Source organism: Jaculus jaculus, chromosome 15, assembly GCF_020740685.1.
Source record: "Jaculus jaculus isolate mJacJac1 chromosome 15, mJacJac1.mat.Y.cur, whole genome shotgun sequence".
NCBI classification, from domain to species: domain Eukaryota; kingdom Metazoa; phylum Chordata; class Mammalia; order Rodentia; family Dipodidae; genus Jaculus; species Jaculus jaculus.
The window spans coordinates 34304453-34310562 of NC_059116.1; positions in this window are offsets into that span (position 1 = coordinate 34304453).

A 6110-nucleotide genomic window follows, 5' to 3' on the forward strand; every position below is an offset into this window, starting at 1 on the left:
CATGTAAGCCAGATGTACAAGATGGCGCATGCATCTGGAGTTCATTTGCAGTGCCCGCAGGCTCTGGCATGCCATTCTCTCTCTGTGTGTCTGCCTCTTTCTCTCTCTCACTCTCTCAAGTAAATGAATTAATTAAAAAAATCAGGGGGCTGGAGAGATGGCTTAGTAGTTAAGCGCTTGCCTGTGAAGCCTAAGGACCCCGGTTCGAGGCTCGGTTCCCCAGGTCCCACGTTAGCCAGATGCGCAAGGGGGCGCACGCGTCTGGAGTTCGTTTGCAGAGGCTGGAAGCCCTGGCGCACCCATTCTCTCTCTCTCCCTCTATCTGTCTTTCTCTCTGTGTCTGTTGCTCTCAAATAAATAAATTTAAAAAAAAATTAAAAAAAAAATCAGGGCTGGAGAGACAGCTAAGTGGTTAAGGCACTTGCCTGCAAAGCCAAAGGATTCAGGTTCATTTCCCCAGGACCCATGTAAACCAAATGCTTAAGACGGTATAGGTATCTGGAGTTTGCAGTGGCTGGGGAGACCCTGGTGCACCTATTCTTTCTCTCTCTTTCTCCTCTTCCGCTGTCTCTCAAATAAATAAATAATAAAATTTGAGATCAGAATGTGTGGGACTGCAAAATCAAATTAAAAAAATGGAATCCTGTGATGACCAAAGAAAAATACAAGAGGAAATTCACAAGGTTCGGTCTTTGTGGACTTTAGTGAATGAAACACTCACATTTTTGGAAAAGGAGAGAGAAGTTGTTAGTTCAATCCTTAGTCTTGTTAACCAATATGCTTTAGATGAAACTGACATTGTTATTAATATTCCAAGGCTCCTACTAGACCACATTTAGAAACCAATGTGCCAGTTGCAGATTGGAAATGTTTATGAGGCTGGATAATTGAACCTCTTCACAGTTATTCAGTTGTTAAATGAAGTCTTGAAAATAATGAAGTATGAATGTTGTAAAGCTGATCAAGCAAGACTGACAATAGACCTTCACTACCTTGAAAAAGAAACCAGTTTTCAGAAGGAAAGATTGTCAGTTCTGAAGCATTTGAGGCATAAAATAAAAGAAGATTTCACTGCTATAAGACATTCTGTTATTGAAAACAAGGAGCATGGCATAAGAAATGGAAAGAATTTCTTGGTCTTGCTCCTTTCAGTCTAAGTAAAGGTTGGACTCCAGTAAGTAAAAAAATAAATAAATAAATAAAAACAATAAAAAACAAAAGCAGCCAAACATGGTGGCGCACGCCTTTAATCCCAGCACTCGGGAGGCAGAGGTAGAAGGTGAGTTTGAGGCCACCCTGAGACTACGTAGTGAATTCCAGGTCAGCCTGGGCTAGAGGGAGACCCTACCTCAAAAAAACAAAAAATAAAAATAAAAAGCAAAGGCTGGGGAGTAGGTGGCAGAGTGCTTGCCTAGCTTGGGCAAATGTTTGGAGTTCATCACCAGCACTGTCAAAGAATAAACAAAACGTCACCTCCCACGTCCACCTGAAACCTTCTCCTTAGGTGCTCTTGGTCCAGCTCCTGGGTGTGTCCTCCCCAAGGATGCTTCAGACCCAGGAGCCCCAAACCTGTCACTTCTGAAACTGCCTCACTGTCACAGCCAGACATCCTTCACGAGGGACCCCCACCACTCAGATGGGCTGATCTCCTGCCTCACCTCCCTCCCTGTGGCCACACCTCCTACCTTCTGGGGTCCCCTGTGTGCCTCTTGTCCTCACCCGGTACAGTGCCCAGCACCCACTCAGACATCTCTTTCCCACTCAAGAGCCCAGGAATATTCGTTTTAAAGACAGGGTCTCGCTCATGATCTCTAGTGCCTCAGCCTCCCAGAGGAGCCGGATTACAGTGTGCATTTGCACCCAGAGACCCTGAGTCCCCCCCCCATTTACATCTGTATAAACCATTTCAAGGAAAACAGCTCCCCCATTTCACCCACCCCATCAACACTACACAAGCACCCTGTGTGGCCTGGGACTGCGTGCCACTCAGGTGGCTGATTCTCACCCGGGGGCTCTCACTTTGTACTTTCCAGGTGGCCCAGCCCTGGTCCTGCGTCTCCTGGGGGCTCCTTCTGCAGCTGAGGCGTCCCCCATCCTGGCTTGATCACCACTCTTTTCTACTGTTCTCCTGCCTCTGAGGCTGCTGAACCCCCAGCCTCTCCCTGGGGCAGGGACTGCTGTTGTGTGACTCATCTGTGTCCCCAGGGCCTGGTGGGGCAGGGCCTCGTGGCTCCTGGCCAGTTCTGGGCTTTCCAGGGAGGCTGAACCAGGCCATATACGTTTATCAGATAAGGAAAAGTGAGGCTGGAATGGGAACCAAGAGGGGAGAACTGGGATTGGAGGAAATAACTGTAACCAGAACGCCCCAACCTTTATGTGGGTGTCAGAACACTGTGATGTCCACTCAGACATCCCCCTAAGTCGCGTCTCCCAGTAGAAGTCATGTGCAGCCTGGGCGTTTCTCTGTCCTGGAAGGTTTGGTCCAGGGGCCATCCTGGACTTCATGACCTCCAGGGGACATCCTTTCTCCCACTGCGCTCTCAGAGATCTGAGAGAGGTTGCAAGGGCGCCCAGAGGTGCTGGGATCGCCCGCGGCTCACCTGCGAGAGCCTAGGTGGCGTCCAGGGCCGCGGATGTTGCGAAGCTGTTAGCCCAAAGCCAACGGGTCTGAAACTGGCGGCGCGGGCTTGGGGGCGGGGCCTCGAGGAGAGGGTGGGGCCATTCGGAAGGAGGGGCCTATCGGAGCCTTGCAGAGGGGCAAAGCGCGGGGCTCCCAGCCCGCGGCGGGGAAGCCGGGCCCTGAAAAGGGAGCTGGGCAATGCTCGTGGGCGGGGACGGGGCTCCGGCAGAGCCAGGGCTCGCCGGAGGAGCAGCTCGGCGGTCCAGGTGAGGTCACAGGCCAAGGCCTGACAGTGAAGCATGGCCTGGGGACTAGGTCTGGCAGCTGAGATCTGGGGGCATTACCTGTTCTCAGGGGGCGGGTCCACTATAAGGGAGGATCTAGCAGAATTGTGTTAAGGATCGTGATCCAAGTGCGGCGCACGCCTTTAATCCCTGCACTGGGGGGGGGGGGGGGGGGAGCAGAGATAGGATCACTGAGTTTGAGGCCAGTCCCGGACGACAGCGAGCTCCAGGTCAGCCCTGGCTAGAGCCAAAAAGGCCAGAGGCTCCCCTGCGGGAGTGCTTGCTCGCGGGTGGGCGTATCTGATCAGGGCGCCTGGGTTCATCCCTATTGGACCAGGCCTGAGCTCGGGAAAACGCTGAGCACCTAGTTAGGAGCCCTAGGTGGGGTTCTGTCCAGGGTCCTACCTACCAGAGGCTGGGCCTAGGGTCCTTTCTGGAGATGAGCTCGCTCTCGCCTCCTTTTCCCCATTCCCAGCCTTGGGTTCCTTCCTACTAGCTCAGCCCCACCTAGGGTGCCTGTGGCCAACTTTTTTTTTTCTTCTTGTTTTATTTATTTTTTGTTGTTTTATTTTTGAGATAGGGTCTCGCTCTAGCCCAGGCTGACCTGGAATTCACTATGTAGTCTCAGGGTGGCCTTGAACTCACGGCGATCTTCCTACCTCTGCCTGCCGATTGCTGGGATTAAAGGCGTGCGCCACACTTGGATCACGATCCTTAACACAATTCTGCTGGATCCTCCCTTATAGTGGAGCGAGCTAGCGAGGGAGCTAAAGAGAATTGGCACACCAGGGCCTCCAGCCATTGAAGTCAAACTCCAGACGCATGCATGTGCCACCTTGTGCGCATGTGCGATCTTTCCTGTTTGCGTCTCCTTATGCATCTGCCTTACATGGGACCTGTAGAGTCAAACATAGGTCTTTAGGTTTCACAGGCAAGTGCCTTCCGTCATACTATTTCTCCAGCATCTTTTTTAAAATAATTTTAATATTTCAATACATATATATATAGAGAGAGAGAGAGAGGAGGGGGGGAGAATAGGAGCTCCAGGACCTCTAGCCACTGCAAACGAACTCCAGACACATGCACCACTTGTACATCTGGCTTATGTGGGTTCTGCAGAATTGAACCTAGGTCCTAAGGCTTTGCAGGTGAGCCCCTTAATGGCTAAGCCATCTCTCCAGCTCTTTTTTTTGTTTGTTTGTTTGTTTGTTTTTTGTTTTTCAAGGTAGACTCTCACTCTAGTCAGGCTGACCTGTAACTCCACTCTGTAGCCCAGGTTGGCATTGAACTCAGAGTGATCCTCCTGCCCCTGCCTCCCTAGTGCTGGGATGAAAGGTATGCACCACCATGACTGGCTGTGTCCAACTTTTGTGTGCGGTGTGCATGTCTGCATGTGTGTGTGCAGGCGCAACCATGTGCAGATTTGTGGGGGCTGGAGGACAACCTCCCGTGTCCTTGGGAATATCCACCTTTGTTATTTTTTAAATGTTTAACTTTTTTTGAGGTAAGTTTCCCTCTAGCCCAGACTAACCAGGAATTCACTATGTAGTCTCAGAGTAGCCTTGAACTCACAGCAATCCTCCTACCTTTGCCTCCCAAGTGCTGGGATTAAAGGCACACCACACCTGGTTGGAATTTTAATTTTTTTTGTTTGTTTATTCTTACTTATTTGAGAGCAACAGAGAGAGAAAGAGGCAGAGAGAGAGAGAGAGAGAATGGACGCACCAGGGCTTCCAGCCACTGCAAACTCCAGACGCGTGCGCCCCTTGTACATCTGGCTAATGTGGGTTCTGGGGAATTGAGCCTCGAACCAGGGTCCTTAGGCTTCATAGGCAAGCACTTAACCACTAAGCCATCTCTCCAGCCCTGGGATTTTAAATTTTTTTAATATTTTTATTTCAGAGAGACTGGGTGCACCATGATCTCTAGCCACTGCCAATGAACCCCAGATACATGCACCACCTTGTGTATCTGGCTTTACGTGGGTACAGGGGAATCAAACCAAGGTCATTAGGCTTTGCAAGGAAGTGCCTTAAACACTAAGCCATCTTTCTAGCCCATATTATTTGTTTTATGAGGCAGGGTCTCATCAGGGTTCCACTCTGTAGCCCAACTATTAAGTAGACCAGGTTGGCCTCAAATGTATGTAATCCAGCCAGGTGTGGTGGCACATGCCTTTAATCCCAGCACTTGGGAGGCAGCAGGAGGAGGATTGCCGTGAATTTGAGGCGAGCCTGAGACTAACTACACAATGAATTCCAGGTCAGCTTGGACTAGGATGAGATCCTACCTTGAAAATCCAACCAAGCAAAAAAACTCTAGCTACAGAAATGGCTTAGCAGTTAAGGTGCTTGCCTGCAAAGCCTAACCACCTCCACCTTTTTATTTTTTTTTTAAGGAAAAATTTATTTGCAAGCAAAGACATAGAGTGACAGAGAAAGTTGTCTACCTTTTTTTTTTTTTTTTTTTAGTTGTCTACCTTTAATGGGCCTAGAGTGTCCATTAGGCTAGACTAGCTGACCACCAAACCCCAGGGATTCTGTCACCACCTCCTGAGTGCTGGGATTATAGGCACATACCACACCTGTTTTTGGGTTTTGGTGGTTTTTTTTGGTGGGGGGGAGGGAGGTCAAGGTAGTCTTTCACTCTAGCCCAGGCTAACCTGAAATTCACTATGCAGTTTCAGGGTGGCCTTGAACTCACAGTCATCCTCCTACCTCTGCTTCCTGAGTGCTGGGATTACCATGGCCGGCTTTGATTTTTTTTTTTTTTTTAGGGAAAGAGGCAGAGAGAGGAGAGAAGAGAATGGGCATGCCAGGACATCCAGCCACTGCACACAAACTCTGGTGCATGTGCCATCTTGTTTATCTGGTATGTCGGTACTAGAGAATTGAACCTGGGTCCTTAGGCTTTACAGGCAAGGGCCTTAATCACTCAGCCATCTCTCCAACTGCACAACTGATTTTTTTTTTTTTTTTCCTTGAGGTAGGGTCTCACTCTAGTTCCGGCTGAGCTGGAATTCACTGTGTAGTCTCAGGGAGGCCTCTCAAACTCATTGTGATCCTCCTACCTCTGCCTCCCAAGTACTGGGATTAAAGGCATGCAACAACATACTCAGCCCACAACTGATTTTTAAAGTTAAAACTATGTATTTATTTATTTGCAAAGAGAGAGAGAAGAAGCTAGATGAGAAAGAATGGGCATGC